Below are 18350 nucleotides of genomic sequence, written 5' to 3'. Positions count from 1 at the left end.
CCTACCCCAGGTCAGTAGCGTCACAAGGTGAACTTGGGACTCGGTCCTCCCTGACTTTGGGGCTGGCTCCATCTCTTTCCACAGACAATTAATTAAAAATTAAATTTAATGATACATGCAAAACCCAGTTGAATTGCTCATTGGCTATGAGAGGGGGAAGGGAGGAGAGGAGGGAAAGAATATGAATCATGTAACTATGGAAAACATTCTAAATTAATTAAACAAACAATTTTTTAAGGATTAAATTTAAATTTTAAAAGGCAGTTGGGAGAACTGAGCTAGTATAGGTGATCAACGAGAATTAGGAAGGGCCACTCTAAGGGTAGTCCAAGGGATGGCATTCATTACTATACTGGCAGGGAAGAAACATGGCGGCCATGAAAGAATGACTTCTAGGATCCCTCCCACCAGCATGCTCAGAGGCGCCCTTCTGGTTCTGGGGAATATGTGCATTGGTCACTGCTTGCAAGGGCCCTTGGGGATGATGGACTTCCTGGCTGCCTCCAGTCAGGATGGATTGGGTGATCGGGCTTGTCACTTCGATATGACACAGAAAAGCCTGAGCAGTCCCTTGGTCTTCCCTGCCCAGTGACAGGGACAGAAATCAGGAGAGGGGGCTGGGAGAGCTGGCTGGCACAAAGGAAAAATCTCTGCCTTGGAGAAGGCAGCCAGTGACAAAAGGACCAGCCTGTTTTACCAGCAGACAAGTAAGTACCAGGGCTTTTTTTAATAGAAAAGAGCTGGGATGAAATGTAAAAAATGGGTGATGCCAACAAGCCTTTCTTTAAGCACCTACTATGTGTTAGGGATATAAGTACAGGGAATGAAGCAATTTCTACAAGACTTCAAAAATCATACAAAATGTTTTATTCTGCTGGTGAGGTCTAATTATCATCAGTCTTCTATTAGTGGGTTATATTGTGAAGCCACATATAAATAAAATATCATAGGCTATACAAATATAATAAATATATAAGATATATAAAGGAACATCAAAAATTCTGCTTAAGATTTATGGAGGGGAAGGGGAAAAATATAGAAGTAGATATATGTAAAAAATTTTTGCTCAAGATGTATGAAGGGGAAGGGAGAAAATATAGAAATTGATGGTGGGTTTGTTGTCATTTTTTTCCCACTGATTGAATTTTCTGTTGGGAGGAAGAGGAAATTGTGTTGGGAATTGATAAACTCCCTCCTCATCAATAAATAGTATGTGTCAAAGATAGGATTGGAACCCAAGGCTCTCTTACACCAAAGCCAACCCTCCAGCCTCTATACCACAATTCCTTCCTGCCAAAATTAATTAACTTGTTGAAAATCCAATTCAACAAGCATTCTTTCATCAAGCACCTACATGGAAGGCACCATGCTTTTATAGACTAATAAAGTGACTCAGATTCCAGTTTCATCCTTCTGCCTTAAATCTAAGCAGAACTCCAAAACCAAAAGGAATATCCTTTTATTACCCAAGTTTGTTCACCAGCAAAGACATATGGTTTACATCCTTTCTATTTAAGACACGAGGACATCCATCCATTAAACTGCGCCAACAACTCAGAATACTGTTTTGGCTGTAGTTACGGTTGGGGGATAAATCAACTTGTATCTTCTTAATGTGCAAATAAAATTAATTTCCCATCACTTCATTTGAAAGATGCAATTATTGGTGATACATCATTAAAGTAATGTCTGGCACAAATCATGAAAAGTTTATTTTAAAAAGGGGGGCAGGAGACGGAGGAGAAAAAGTTTCATTCCCATAAGCCTTTCTGCTTCTACAGAACTACTGATTTACACTAAAAACCTCTTAAAAACTCAGTTTGGGTAACCCCTCTGAAACTCATGTTCTCGTTGAATTGGCAAAGATTCTCAAAATTAAAAAAATTAAATTTTAAATTCAAAAACTCCACCAGTATACCTTTATTTCAAGAGATTGCCCTTGTTCTGGGACTCCATCTTCCAGTTCTAAATCCTATAAGCCTATCATCTTCTGCAAATTATGGGATGTTCACTTCTGAAGTTCATACATGTGCAAATCTTTAAGCTAGCCCTTTTCTAGCCCATAAATGTTGCCATTGATAAGTGCCTGAAACAAAACTACAAATAATCTCTATTATTAAAAGCAAGCCCTCCCAATTAAATTATTAAATCAAATCTATCACCTTTAACTGAACGATGAATGAAAAAACGATGTAGGAGAAAATGATCAATTTAAATCTCATCAAAGTTGTTGAATACTTAAGAAACTATATGGCCTCTGGCCTCAAAGCAATAGGGGGGAAAAAAAGATATTGCAAAAGTTTCCAAAACCTTCTAAAGAAAACAAGACTCCCCACTGTCTACCTCCAGCCATAAAAATTGTTGACTTCACAGGAACGCACAAGCCAAAACATCAAACATTTTTTTTGAAGGCCGTCCTTGTGTTACTTAACCATTTCCAGATCTTCTCCTAAAATCTAAATTTATCACAAACCAATAAGTGAAATTAAAAAGCTAAATAACTTTATCAACAGATTCTCTGTTTTCTAACACTGTCCTCTTACTGGAAATATAACACTATCCTCTGTCCACGGAGGCCAAATGACTTAAGTCTTTTCAGGACTTCCATAAAAACCTCTTTGGAGAAGATCCATGATAGGTCTGGCCTTAATGCTAAATTCTACTCTCCGACTAAAAGTTTCCAGTGTGGCATCTAAGGTTTACTCAAGGCAAGTTATGCCATATCCCATCTTGTAATTTAACTTTCAAAATACTCCTGCTCAAAAGAAACAAAGCCAACATTATGTTTTCCTGTGTGAAAGTGCAAAATAAAACAGCAGCTCACCTATAAGAATTCTATCCATGTAGTTTGTTTTTTTTAAAATAAGTTTAATTAATGCTTTTTTTGTTTTTACACACATCATACCGTCCTCCCTTGTCCAAATTAAATCTTTCTGGGGATCGAGGAAAAATAGTTACACAAAAACTCTGACAACGTATACACCTCTCCATCCTGGTGGATCCCACCTCTGGAGAGAGAAGGGAGATATATTTATTCTCTTATGTGACATTATTCATCTTTCCATTGTTCAGAATTCAGCTTTCTCTGGAGCAACCATTTACATCATCGTCAGGTTTGCTCTTCTTTTTTATGGAGCATTTTTTGGAATGTGAATAATTTTATGTAACACCTTTTTGTGGAGAAGATGTGAAAATAACCCTTTTCAGAGCTGAAAGTCACTGTACTTATCAACTCTCCTGATTTTCAATCTTTTGCATCTGGTAAGACCCTGGGACATCTGTTTCCTCTTTAAGGCCCTATACTTGTCAACCCTCAATTATCCACACCAATGAAGGGAAGGCATTGGTGCAAATAATTGAAATTAAAGAATAATCTACCCAGCTGGATTGGGCCTATAGCAGATACTTTGTCCCTCCTATTCCTGAGGCAATGATCATCTCTTTAAGGTTATAGTATTACGGTATAACAGTTCATCTCAAATCAGGTGATTCAATTTATTTATTTTGAATTACTTATGTAGATAATAGTTAATATTAACATGTAAAATATTTAAATGCCTACTATATAAAATCGCCACGGAGACCTAGGAACCCAAAATCAAAAAGGAAATGGGAGGGACTCAATAGTTATTTATTAAGTTCAAGTTCCACTTGAACCATAAATTCTTCCCTACTCTCTCTGGCTCACAATGATTAACCACATCATGTTCATTGATATGGTTAGTAAGGGTTGGTACTACAGTGGAAAGAACCAAAGACATTGGAGGTATAGGATCTAGATTCAAATTCTGACTATAATATTACCTATTTATTTTATATTTTATTTTTATATATGTTTATAATATATAAATATAATATATAAATATATAAAAAATAAATACATATTTATATTTATAAAATATTTATATTCCATATATAGATATTTATAATTATAAAATATTATATATTCCATATATTATAAATTACTTCCTATAGATATTATGAAATATTTATAATACATATTTATATCATTATACATGTTTGTATATTTGTTATATATAATATAAATTTATAAAATATGCATTATTATTTATTATAAAAGTATTATATTTTATATAGTATTACAACTCAATACCTGGGACAGATTATTTCCCATTTTGTAGCTCTTATTTTCCTCTTATATAAAAGGATAGAGTATCTATCCTTTTTTGCTGAAGACCCTTCCAGATTGAAATTGAATCCTACTATACCCATTTGGCACCTGCCACACCATGTACTTGTGGCATTTGTCAGTTGATCAATAAACATAGATTAAGAAGAGCCTAATATGGGGACAGCTGGGTGGCTCAGTGGATTGGGAACTAGAGCTAGAGATGGAAGGTCCTGGGTTCAAATTTGACCTCAGACACTTTCTAGCTGTTGTGTAACTCTGGGCAATTTAACCTCCATTGCCCAGCCCTTTCCATTCTTCTGCCTTGGAGCCAATACATGGGGGTGATTCCAAGATGGAAGGTGAGGGTTTTTTTAAAAAAGAGCCTCTTAAGAGTCAGGAACTGAAATAAACACTGAGAATACACAGAGAGGCAAAGACATCCCCTGATCTCAATGATAATGGGGAAAACAACAAGCCAACAAATATAGTCCACATACAAACAAGCTATATACTGGATAAAGGAAATCTGGGCAGGGGAGGCTCTAGAATTAAGAAGGGTTGGGAGGGGCTTCCTGTTGAAGATGAAATTTAGGCATCCGCTGGAGTTTCCAGGGAGGGGGGGAGATATGGTCAAATCTGCACTTCGGGAAAATCACTTTTGTGACCAATAGTGGATGGACTGGACTAGGAACTGCTTCGAGGCAGGCAGAGCCACCAGCAGCAATATTTCCCATAGCCATACCTCCAGGAGGAGAGAGGGGGAAGATAGAAGAGATGCTGCAAAGGGGAAATCATCGGGCTTTGATAACACCAATTGGATGGGGGACATAAGAGAGTGAGGAAGCCAGGATGGCCTCTGAGCTGCAAAGCCCAAGAGCCTACTCTCTATAGCAAGAAGGAAGAGAGGAAGAAGAAAGAATTGCAGGTGGAGGGATAGGGAGGATGGAATAATGAATTCTGTTTCAGAAATGTTGAATTTAAACCCAAATAAAAACTAAATTGGAAATCATAAAAATCAATGGAGAAATTAATAAAATTGAAAGTAAAAACTATTGAACTAATAACTAAGACTAGGAACTAGTACTCTGAAAAAAAGAAAATAAAGTACTGGTTAATCTACTAAAAAAAGGAAAAAAAGAAAATCAAATTAATAGTATCAAAGATGAAAAAGGCAGCCTCACCTCTAATGAAGAGGAAATTATGATAATTATTAAGAACTATTTTGCCCAATTATACGGCAATATGGCAATCTAGGTGAAATGGGTGAATATCTACAAAAATATAAATTGCCTAGATTAATGAAAGAGGAAATAGAATAAACAATCCCATCTCAGAAAAAGAAATTGAACAAGCCATCAAGGAAAAAGCCCCAAGAAAAAAATCCCCAGAGTCAGATGGATTCACAAATGAATTTTATCAAACATTTAAAGAATAAGTAATCCCAATACTATACAAACTATTTGACAAAATAAGCAAAGAAGGAGTTTTATCAAATTTCTTTCATGACACAAATATGGTACTGATTCCAAAGCCAGGCAGACTAAAAACAGAGAAAGAAAACTGCAGAGCAATTCCCTTAATGAACATAAAAGCAAAAATCTTATAGAATGCTAGCAAAAAGACTCCAGCAAGTGATCATGAGAATTATTCACTATGATCAGAAATGCTGAATTTAAGATTGCCACCGGACATCCAGTTAGAGAGGTGAGATTGGAGGTCAGCAGAGAGGCTGAGGCAGGGCAGGTAGATTTGAGTCATCGGCATGGAGACGGTCATTAAATTCATGAGCGCTGATGAGATCACCAAGAAGGAGAAGAAAAAGGGTTCAGGGCAGAATCCTTCAGCTGTACAAAAGGGACGGTTACTGTATGTAAAAAACCTTTCAGATGCTACATGTTTTCTTATCTACTCAACCAGATGGAAAATTCCCAGTGAGAAAGGACTCTGTCTCATACTCAAGAGTTCAAATATAGTCTCAGATACAGCCTAGCTGTGTGACCCTGGGCAAGTCATTTCAGCTGTTTGCCTCAGTTTCCTCAAGTGTAAAACAGGAATAAGAATAGCACGCCCCTACCTCAAATGGCTGTTGTGAAGATCAAATGAAATATTTGTAAAAATGCTTAGCACAATGCCTGGCACACAGTAGAAACTATATAAATGGTTATTCCCTTTCCCCTTTTTGGAATCTCCCATAGTGTCTAGCCTAATATTAAAGCATCAAGTAGATACTCAATGACTGGTGAAAAGACTGAATTTCCCATTTTGTGTACTCTATCTTGGAGTTGCAGAGCTTTGTGGGGGAGAAGAAAATCAGTGAAGATAGTTTTCAGCAACATAATTTTTTAAAAATATGAACCACATTTAGAAATTCTGGTTAGCACAGAAAAGAAAGACTACGTTAACTTGAGGAATCTTAAATGTCTGATTACTATTTACAAAAGGTTGTAGTTTAGCAATCCAGGATTAATTCTCTGAAGGGCTGATGATGCCCTCACACCACAGAAAACAGCATATTCTTACAGAGCATCAGCTTGGTTTGTAGCTTGTTCAGGTTCAGAACCACAAAATGTCACGGTTGGGAGTGAATTGACACACTCAAGTCCAAACCCATACTGAAAACAATCCTTTTACATACATGATACCTGCCAAATGGCCAACCCCACTGCCTCAGAGGGAAAATTAGGAATGAGGAAGAATAGTATGCTCCATGGGGCTGGCTTTTCTATTTTTAAACAGCTCTAATTATTAGAATTTTTTTTTCATCAATCCTAAATCTGTTCAGCGTTCTTACTTCTCCCTTCTGGAATCAAGAAACCCAAGCCTAATTCCTGTCTCCTAATAACAGACTATAACTATCGGAACCATCCCTTCCTATCCCCCAACTTACTATATCTATGACCTTCTTCATGTTAGTAAGTCGCCAGTGTTTTCAATCTGTAAAATGAAAGGATTGGGAAAAAAATCAGCTTAAATTTTTTGATGCCATGGACTCCTCTGGTAGTCTGGTGAAGCCTACAGACTCCTCAAAATAACATTTATAAATGCATGAAAGAAAATATAAATATATAAAATAATATACAAATAATATGGAAATAAATATATGAATAAATTAAAATATAATTTGCAAATTCTAGATAAAAGTGCGAAAATACAAAGGATTGCAAAGGAAACCAATTCTGCTGAAAATACAGTTAAGGAAATCTCTAGACTAGATGGTCTACTGGTGATGCAGTAGACAGAGGATCAGGCTGGCAATCAAGAAGACTCATCTTCACAACTTCAAATCCATTCTCATATACTCTCTAGCTATGTGTGACCCTGGGCAAGTCACTTAATCCTGTTTTCCTCGGTTCCTCATCTGTAAAATGAGCTAGAGAAGGAAATGGCAAACCACTCCAATATTTTTGCCAAGAAAATCCCAATGGAGTCACAAAGTATTAGACAGGAGTTAACAACAACAACAACAAATCTCTACTGGGGACAACTGGATAGCTCAGTGGATAGAGAAGGGAGGTCCTGGGTTCAAATCGGTTCTCAGACACTTCCCAGCTGTGTGACCCTGGGCAAGTCACTTGATCCCCATGGCCCAGCCCTTACCACTCTTCTGCCTTGGAACCAATACAGTTCTGATTCCAAGCCAGAAAGTAAGGGTTAAAAAAAAAGTCTCTAACAGCTCTCAATCCATCATCTTTGATCATTCATTCTCCAAGTCTTCTCCAGGCTCTACAAGCATAAGTAGTAAATTGGCAATTTTGAAAATGGGTCCCTCCTCCAAGAAAAGTAATTATTTTATTATCTTTATCATTTATTATTATTTTGTATAAATTATAATATATTAATATAAAATTTGTATTTTATATATAATTTTATAATTATATCACTTTAATATATTGTAAACAGTTATTATTTAAAAGTAGTTTTCGTTTTTGTCTCTATTGTTATGTTAATGTTATGAATTAATCTTTAAATAGTCATTTAAGGTTCACAAATCACTTTGGATACATATTTTAATTTCGACCTCATTATGTGAGATGTCTTGGAAAGGCAGATTAGCAGTCAGAATGACCTAGCTTCATGTCCAGTCTCAGACATGTAGTGGCCATGTGATTCCTGGGCAAGTCCATTCAAATCACTGTTTACTAAGTTAACTAAGAGAGAAGCTCTCAAACTTCTTGATTTCAGGACCCCTTTCTCCTCTTAAAATTTTATTGAGGGGGCAGCTGGGTAGCTCAGTGGACTGAGAGTCAGGCCTAAAGACAGGAGGTCCTAGGTTCAAATCTGGCATCAGACACTTCCCAGCTGTGTGACCCTGGGCAAGTCACTTGACCCCCATTGCCTAGCCCTTACCGGTCTTCTGCCTTAGAACCAATACACAGTATTGATTCTATGATGGAAGGTGAGGGTTTAAAAATTTTTTATTTATAAAATAAATAGCTTTTGTTTATGAGGATGATATCAATTAATTTATACCATATTAGCAATGAAAACACCTTAGAAATATTATGAAAAAAGTCTTGACTCCAAAGTCCCCCTTGAAAAATTCTCAGCTCTAAGATGATAAATTACCTAACAATTGCTGGCTTTCCTAATAGAGGGAGTTCTTTTACCTGGAGCTCTCTATTATGATAAAATTACAGGTCTGGATCAAAAAACTAAACAAAAAATCCTAAAAGATAAACACAACCATCCCCACTTTACAGATAAGAAAACAGAGGCTGGGGCATTTGAAGGTCATGTTCATACTCACAAAGAAACTGTCCTTCAGGATTTTAATCCTTTTTTAACCTCTTTTCAAGTTCCACGTTCTTTCTACTTTTCAACCTCCCAGGGGACAGGACTGGTTACGATGTTTCTCTGTACTTCTGTGTGAGGCTCCACCTAAAGATGTGCCTGTGGAAGCTCCCAAGTATCCACCTCTGGCATCCTGCTCCTTGCAACAGAAGGGGGAAAGGGCCCAGCCCTTCTAACTGCAAAGTGTCACCAGAGTGTTTCCTCCATAAACACTGTCTATGTGCCACTTGTGTGCCTGCATCCCTGCCCTCTCTCTGTCTCCAGTGGTAGCCCCCCAGGGACAGCGGCCATGCCCTTGGCTCATCTCTACAGAGCTTTTCTTCAAGTGTATATAGTACAGTCAGTGGGTGCTCAATAAACATTAATAATTGATGGTGCTAATCCAAACTATAAAGCACTCCAGGCTAGCTGTCACCTTGCATTCTGGGAACAAATGCAGAACCAGATGCTCCCTGCAGTGATGAATCTAAATAGCAGAGTCATGGGTGTAAGCAGCAACCTACTTCAATACTTTAGCAGGAAGAGCTCCTCTTTGCCCAGGAACGAATCTGAATGGCTCCTTACACTCCAAGACTAGTGCCAATTTGCTTTCCAAGACTACACACCTAGTTATTAAAAAAGAAAGGCTTCAGGGGCATGGAGGAGGAGGGGAGGAAAGTTCATGATCGATAAAGGGGAAATAAGGAGAAAAAGAGCCATCAAAGAAACATTTCTTAAATGTCACATTTGAGAGCAGAAGGAAGTTTGAGAAGGGGAAACAGAGCAGTTTGGTTACTACTACATTAAATAGGCTTTTTAAAAAAAGATTTAAAAGTTCTGGTTTTTGTCTTGAAATGTATATGTCTGTTGCTTTTTGTTAAATTCATCTTTTTTTTAAAAGGCTGTTGGGAAGAAGTTCCCCCACTAAATAAGAGGCAGAAATATTCTCCTTGTCTGAGGAGTCTAGAATGAATTTCTCAGTCTTACTGTCCACCAGTATCAAAACAGACTAAACCCTGAATATGACATTCTCACGACTTTTTTAAAGTAACTAATGTTTTTTTGAGGAGGAAGAAGGTGAAACACACCAAAAAAAGTGTTCATCTAAGTTACTAAAAGTAAATTAGTCCTAGAAGTGCCCCTGCCTCCATAACAATAACATAACAATAGTACAAATTGCTTTAACCTAATCTAAGGCTATCATCCAAGTGGTTTCTTTGTTGCTGAACACCTGCTAATCAGTAAATTGGCAAAGATCAACAAAAGGGTTTTTTTTTAATTACTTCAGTCCCTCCTTTGGACTAATTTAACTGAAACAGCCAGACTATTCTAGCACAGAAGTTGACAATTCACAACAAAGTATATAGATCAAATTTCAATCCAAAAGATTTTACTGACTTCACATACAGTTATTTCAAACAGAGACTTCCTTAAAATGACCATGTAAATATAGGAAAATGTCAAAAGATTTATATAGGCAGCTATCACCAGCCAAGTGGAAAAAAAAATGTTCTGAATTACTAATAATTTAATGAAAATCCATCAGATTGGCAAAAATAACAGACAAAAAAGGAAAATCGACATTGTCTAAGGGGTTGTGAAAAAACAGGCACACTCTGGTCCAGCATTCTTTTTTTAAAACTCTTATTTGCTGTCTTAGTAATATCTCTAAGACAGAAGGGCAAGGGCCAGGGAAATGGGTTAAGTGACTTGCCCAGTGTCACACAGCGAGGAGTTTAAGGTCAAATTTGAACCCAGGGCCTCCTAACTCCAAACCTGGCAAGCTCTGTCCATTGTGCCACCTCGCTGCCCCCAGCCAACTCTTTAAAGTAATTTGAAACTATACTCACAAAGTCACCACATACCTTGGGACTCAAGTTTTACCCTAAAGAAATAAAAGAAAAAGGAAAAGGATCCCTATGTACAAAAATATTTCTAGTAACTCTATCGTGGAGGCAAAGAACTGGAAATCCCATAAACTAGAGAAAGGCTGAACAAATTATGGTATATGAACATAATGAAATTCCTTTGAGCTCTAAGAAATGACAAAAGGGATGAGTTCTGGGAAATCTTGGGAAGAGTTGTAAGTGATAAAGAGTGAACCAAGCAGAACAAGGAAAACAATGTATATAATAAGGAATACAATAATAACACTGTAAAGACAACTAGGAAAGACTCAAGAAATCTGATGGATGCAATGAGCAAATAGGATTCCAAAGGACTTAATAATGCTATTTATCTACCAACAGAAGTGATGGATTCAAGATAGAGAATGAGACATTCATCTTCAGACATGAACAAAGTAGGAATTGGTTTTATTTGATCATGCATATTTGTTACAAGGATTTCATTTTATGTTTTTCTTTTAAATTGGAAAATGGAGTAAAGGGAAGAGAAAATTAAAAGCTTGTTTATTTCAAAAAGAACAAATAAGTAAGGGAGCTCCTAGAATAAACCTTCTGAGTACAGTAACTACTGGTTATTCTGGAGCTTTGGTAAGTAGGGAAAAGAGATGTAAAAGTAAGGAGACTGGCAGAATGGAAAGAGTAAGACCTGCAAATATCTAGTTTTGTAACCTTGAGAAGTCATTTCATCTTTGGGGTCTCATTTTTGTTAGCTGTAAAACGAGAGGATTGGGCACAAAGAATTTAGAGTGGAGGCAATGGAAAGAGAGCTTAACATGGAGACTAAAACCCGAGTTCACATTCCAACTCTACTATGTCAAGGTCTACTAAGTAACCTTGGCCAAATAATTTAACCTTCACAGGTCTCAATTTCCTTAGTTGCAAAATGAGGATTTTGAACTAAAACCTCTCGGAGGTCCTTTACAGCTCTATAATTCTGGATCTGGATTAAGATTATGATCTAGATCTAACCTCACTACTCACAATACTTTAACTGATAGGAAGGGGCCCAAGAGACATACTAAATTAAGCTGAGGATAACTTACAGTTGGGCACATTTCACCTCAAAAATTTCCCCCATACTAAATATCAAATGTGGGTAGAAATTCTATCCTTCTGAGGGGGAAGCTCAACCAAGCAGCTCCTCATCCAACCCTCAACAAAGGACACAAAATTCTACCCTAGAATATCAACCCATATCCATGACAGCCAACTCCCACCAGAGTCAAAACTCTTTAGGTTTCTGCAGATCCCTCAACTTCCCATCTCTTTCAGAAAAATCCAAAGGAAGAATAAAACTGTCCCCCTCTCACAACCTAATAATAATGAAATTTCTTTAGCATTTAAAGCAACATAAGATCCCAGTTGTAGAGCTAGAAGGAATCTCAGAAGTCATGTAAGCCAATATTCTTTTTTTTTTTATTATTTTACAGAAGAAGAAATGAAGCCAAGGGAAGTAAAGGGGGAAGATATTATGGCTTTAAATTCAGAAAACCCAAGTTCAAATCTCAGCCCTGTAACTTACTACCTCTGTATCACTTTGGACAAATCAATTCAATAACATTTAAGTACCTACTATGTGCCAGGCATGAACAAAGTTCCCTAACCACAATGTCCTCCTCTATAAAAAAGAGGGCACTGCACGGATGACTTCTAGACACTCTTCCCACTCTACATCAAGAATATAATGCCTATCTTTGTTTGTAGCAGCAAAAAACTGGAAACTAAGGCTTAATCTCACTTATTCTAGGTGTTCAGTCACAGCAAATTTCACAAAGTCCTCAATCATTAAAAAAAAAAACAATTTCTCTACTATATAGTCAGTATTATCCCAACACAACAAATGAGAGGGCTTTCAGGTTTAAAGAGGACTTCCTTGATTTTCTCCTAATCAACAAGTATTTTTCAGTAGCCAGAATAAATAACACTACCTTCACTTTAAAACCAAGCTTCATCTGAAAACTTAAAATTTATAAATAAGAAACTCTCTCAAAGAGTTCAGGAGATGGACAGTGTTCAGGTATAATAGGGCCTAAAGCACGCAATTTCATTTTAGGACTTCTTTTTAATCCATAAGCACTTCAAGATGAGTGTCAAATTGCACGTAAAGCCCCTTAAAGTTCATAAATAGACTAGTAGACTGCAGCAAAAATCATTTGGGGATGGCATACTGTGGAAAAATGGGTCACTATCAACTTGTCGCTTCTCTATCATTAGTCCAACGGCATAAAAGAAAGACTTAACAAGGCCAAGGCTCCAGAAGCAGATTTATAGAGACCAGTAAGCAGCATACGGAAATGATAATACAGAAATAGGATATTCATCCAGGCTTTGCAATTAGGCTCAAAGATATCAAGATGAAAGGCAAAAGATGTTCAAGATTTTTTTAAAAAGAAGTGTGGATTGGTAAAGTAATTGTCTTAGAAATGCTGCCTAGGTTACAGTGATAGAAAGCCAGGAAGGAAGGAAAGAGGAAAGGAGGAGAAGCAAGGAAAACAGGTAGGAGAGAAGAGAGATAGAGGGGGATGGGAGGGAGGAAGGGAGGAAGGGAGGAAGGAAGGGAGGAAGGAAGGAAGGAAGGAAGGAAGGAAGGAAGGAAGGAAGGAAGGAAGGAAGGAAGGAAGGAAGGAAGGAAGGAAGGAAGGGAGGGAGGGAGGGAGGGAGAGAGAGAAAGAGAGAAAGAGAGAAAGAGAGAAAGAGAGAAAGAGAGAGAGAGAGAGAGAGAGAGAGAGAGAGAGAGAGAGAGAAAGAGAGAGAGAGAGAGAGAGAAAGAAAGAGAGAGAGAGAGAGAGAGAAAGAGAGAAAGAGAGAAAGAGAGAGAGAGAGAGAGAGAGAAAGAAAGAAAGAAAGAAAGAAAGAAAGAAAGAAAGAAAGAAAGAAAGAAAGAAAGAAAGAAAGAAAGAAAGAAAGAAAGAAAGAAAGAAAGAAAGAAAGAAAGAAAGAAAGAAAGAAAGAAAGAAAGAAAAAGAAAGAGCTCAAAATATAATTACTAGTTCTTGGCAAATGACTTTAACTGAGATATGTGCTCAGAAAGCTGATTTCTAAAACTCTTTTGGGAGGAAGTTTTCTTAAATTTTGCTCTGGTTTTTAATTTCTGACGAAGCACAGCTGTTAACTCCTGTCCTCTTAAAAAGAGAACCAGTCCAATTGCAAAAACTATGCCATGTGAAACTGTCACACATTAGCCTTAATCTGCCTGGCTCTTAAACTCTATCCCAGTCTCACTGCAACAATATGCCATTCAGATCAAAGATCTGGAAAGTAACTTCAAGGCCGCTTAGCCCTAGCATCCAACCATCTAGCCACATTTTTCAGATAAAGAAACAGAGGCACAGAAAGATTCCAGAGATTGTCATCTTAAATCAAATAGATCAGAATCCAGCTGCTCTGATTCCAAATCTCATGTTCCATTACAATTAAAGCTCACTTTTATATAGCACTTACCCACTTACAAAGTCTTTTTTTGCAAAACTATGGCATCAGGTGAGTTATTACTCATATTTTACAACTATGGAAACTGAGTCTCAAGAGTCACTAAATTATTTGCTCTAACTTACACTGCTGCTTTGGAGTAAGGATGGTTTTGTTCTTTGTAACTCCAGAGGCCAAGCTCAGTGCCTGAAAAACATCAGGCACTTAATACTAATTCGTGGTAGTAGCTAGGAGGTAAACAAGTACAGAAGTACTAGAAGAGTCACTTTTCACCTATCTTCTAATAGAATTTTGAAACTAGAAAGAGACTTCAGAAATCACAGAACTTCAGGCTGTAAGGAACCTCAGAAATCATGGAGTCTCAATCCTCTCTTTTTACAGAAGAAGAAACTGAGTCCAGTAATAGTTAAATGATTTGCCTAAGATTTGAACCCCTGAGTCCAAAACCAGTATTCTTTGCAGAACATCATCATCCAGGCTAAACTTTTTTTTTTTAATTTACAGCAAAGGGCCAGAGAGAGGTTAATTGATTTTTCCCCCAAGGTCAAACAATTAGTTTTGATCATATGTGCCTTTTTGTACCTGTTTTAATTAGAAAAAAGGGTGAGGAAAGAAACTTTTTTATGCTACTTTTACAGGTGAGAACATCTGTAAACAAAACCAGCACTACTCACCTAATTTTTTTTAAAAAGCCTTTGGCTAAACTTTGCATTCACAAAACTAACTTTTCAATTAAGCTGAACTTTACATGGCAAAGATTAAAAAAAAAAAAGCTACTCTCTAAGACCTTCAAAGTCCATTTGTAACCCAGACAAAACCTTTAGAATTGAATTAGAAATGTATAATGGAAACATTGACATAATGTTAACCTCTGGCTATGCTATCAGGCATAATTATACTATGGATTACAGCTCTCACAGGGATGCTAGTTTTAGTGCTTCCCAGGGAGATGAAGTATTAATCAGTAACACTTTACTAAGAAGATGAGGGTTGCACAAAAATGTACAATTTAATCAAGATTACTTCACTGTCCTTAAAACTCTGCCCCTCAGATCACCAGTATCACAAAGCTGCAATGGCACCAAATAAATGTGTGGTTAGACCAACAAAATGTTCCTTCCCTACAGGCAGTTATGGGAAGCTGAGCAAGGCTGGCTATGAATCAATTATGTTTTGGCTGTACAATGGACAGAAATAATAATTTGGACATTCCAGTGGTTAACTAAACCAAGAAAGCAGGAAATCTGCCACTTCCAACTACTAGCAAAATTAAATTTGTTGCACCACATCTGCAAGACCAGAGAGAACCCTAAACTTATTTCTGGACTTTCCTGAATTCAAGTGACACTATTTCCCATCCTTTATTGTCAAATCACAAGGGTCAGGAAGCCCTGGAATGGGATCGCTTGGCAGGTGAGTAACTGGACCAACACTGGCCGGAAACACTGAAGGATGTCAGATACCATATTTATTTCCTTTACTTCTGAATACTTTTAATTTTAAAACCGCCGGGATATATTTACAAAAGCACTCTGGCTGACACCCACCAAACATTCTGGCTCCCGCAGAAACTTTGCACAGAAATCAACACACTCCATGCAATCTCCTTGCAAGGCTCTGTAAATAGCTTAGATGAGTAAAACATTCAAAATACTATAATGAACACCTCTCAGCCACTCATAAATTCTTTCATTCCCAGCAATCAAAAAAGGCAGCTGTTAAAGGCCAAAAATCTCTTGCCTTTCCCAGTAGCAGAGCTGACATTACTCTGCCAGATGGGGAAGCCTTGACTTACTCCCGCTCCGCGCCCCTCCCCCCATCCATTACAGTGCCACCCTGGCAAACATGAGGATGGCACAGGAGAGTGAAGCCAAGGGCCAAACGTCCCTCTTTCTTAGGGCACCCTCCTCCCCGGCTAGCCCCCCAAAAAAGGAAAAAGAAAAGCGACACACAAGCCGGATATAGTGACTTGGGCCAATTCCTAAATCCTTTCTTCAAAGGTTTTGAATTAGGCACCTCCTTTCAGCAGGGGAGTCTGGGGGATATCCTGAGCAACACTCATTCACTGCTGTGTCCTTTAGTTTCCAACTAAAGGTGATGAGGCGTTCCGTCTGTCAAGTTCAGGATTAAAGGGCACTTGCCGCCCAGGGCCCTATTTTTTGCTCCCTTAAGTTAAGAAATTTGGAGTTTGCAGATACCCTCCAATGACATCATTCCAGGTATAGTCATTTACGCTCCTAAGGTGAGAGTGGGGGTGGATGCCTACGCTTTGATTCACAGCCAGTTCTCACCACCCCTAGTGGCTTTTCTACTTGGCTATCAATCACCACATTTCCGGGCAGAAGCCTAGCACAATAAAACAAGTAAACTTTTTAAGAGTGAAAGAGACTTTTTTGATCTACAGAGCACCCAACGCTTGGGATTTCCTTTCGAGACTTACATTTTGGAATGCTCTACCCTGGGAAATTGTGCCCCTGCCTAGAACCCAAGGCCAATAATACCCTTAATCTCCCCAAGAGATGATTTATTCAGTGACACTAAATCACTTTCCCAAGAGCGAAGGAGTGGACACACTCGACACAATTCTTTTCCAAGCCAAACCATCCTTATCCCCCACACAGTACAAAAGAAAAAAGGGAGGGAGGAGGAGGGAATTTGGGAAGAGGGAAGGGGGATGTGAACGTCAGATTATTTCTTGAAAAGTCTACAAAGTTAGACTTCTCGGGGATTGTGGCTTGCATGACCACTTAGTCCCCTCCAACACTTCTAGTTTGGAGACCCTCCGCATTCGCTGCCAACGCCCCAGCGCGCCTTCCTTCTCCCAATCTAGCGGTGCCAGGTACCCCTTTCCTCCCACCTCCTCTACAGCCTCCTCCTCCTCACTACCTCCCCCGCCCCAGGTACCAGGCGCTGCCCAGGCCCCTGCCAAGCCCTGGGGCAACAGAACTCGGAGGAGGAAAAAGAAACTGGAGCCCGTAAAGTGCCCGAGAGTGACCCTAAATTTCTATTACCCCAGGGGCATTTCCACCAGCCCAGCAACTGGCCTAGCCAGGCCGGGGCGGGGCAGGGCAGGGCTGGGGAGGGAAGTAGGGAAGAGTCGGGGAAAGGGCAGACAGGCTGCTGAGACCTGAGGCCCCGCAGAGCGCCCAACATGTCCGAGCCTATTCCCCAGCAGCTGGGGGTGGGGGGGTGTACAAGGAAAGGGAGAACGGGGGTTGAGGGGGTGCAGCGAGAGAAACTTTCCCACGCCCATCCTTCCACCCTGCACATCGCGCGTGCTGCTGCCCACACCCCGGGAATTAAAAAAAAAATAAATCATGCTAAGAAGCCGGCCCCGCCGCTGCTCCCCATGCGCCCCGGGTTGCACCAAGTTACCTGCCGCTGGGAAAGTTTCCAGCTCCTCCTGGGCGCTCACTCCCCAAGGTGCACGGCTCAGCAATGCCCGGCGTGTGCGTCCAACTCCGCAGCGCAGGTCCTAGCCCAGTCCCGCAACCTCCCGCAGCGCCCCGCTGCCTCTGCCCCGCAGCTGCTAGGGTTGCTCCCGCTCCTCCTCCTCCTTCTCCTCCTCCAGCCGCTCCCGGGGCTGCTACTGCCAGGCGGCTGCTCCGAGCCGGGTCTCCCCGCCTAGCAGAGCCAACACCGGGGCCTCATTGGCAGCGCTAATCCCCGCCCTTGCGCGTTTTCCAGAAGGCACCTTCCTCCATCCCCTCCTCCCGCCCAGCTCCCCCAACCTCCTTCTCCCCTCCTCCTCCTCCCTTCTCTCGGTGTCTATTTGCCGAAGGGACCGGCTGGGGCGGGAGCAGCGCTAAGTTGACGCTGCGCGGGTTGCCCCTTCTCCCCTACCTCCCCTAACCCTTGCTCACCAGTCCTCCCCCCGCCCCAGACTCCGAGTCCTGTTTTAAGGAGCTTGTCTGTATAGGTCTGCGCTTCCCCTAAGAATCGGGGTGAGGATGGAATAGGCTAGGGCTGATCTTGTCTTCCTCTGAATCAATAAAAGGATTTGGCTCTCCAGCTACCAGGAACGGAGCTTGTCCCTATAGACCTGGGCTCCCCCTAGGAATCGGGGTGAGAGTAGAATAGGCACGAGGATGATTTTGTCTTCCTTCCTCCTT

The 18350-nt window shown here is 39.7% G+C and overlaps 1 protein-coding gene across 2 annotated transcripts in view; it reads right to left on the bottom strand.

Moving 5' to 3' along the window:
• The window catches only part of TANC1 (tetratricopeptide repeat, ankyrin repeat and coiled-coil containing 1), a 290552-nt gene extending 272678 nt beyond the window's left edge, over positions 1-17874 (bottom strand). For both annotated transcript variants that reach the window (XM_056793909.1, XM_056793910.1), the window contains exon 1: positions 17614-17874. The gene's annotated coding sequence lies outside the window, so the exon portion shown is untranslated. The remainder of the gene's footprint in view (positions 1-17613) is intronic.
• Positions 17875-18350: the final 476 nt, after the last annotated feature.

The sequence above is a fragment of the Monodelphis domestica genome, chromosome 4 (assembly GCF_027887165.1).
Source record: "Monodelphis domestica isolate mMonDom1 chromosome 4, mMonDom1.pri, whole genome shotgun sequence".
Taxonomy (NCBI): Eukaryota; Metazoa; Chordata; class Mammalia; order Didelphimorphia; family Didelphidae; genus Monodelphis; species Monodelphis domestica.
This window is presented reverse-complemented; position numbering and strand designations above follow the sequence as displayed.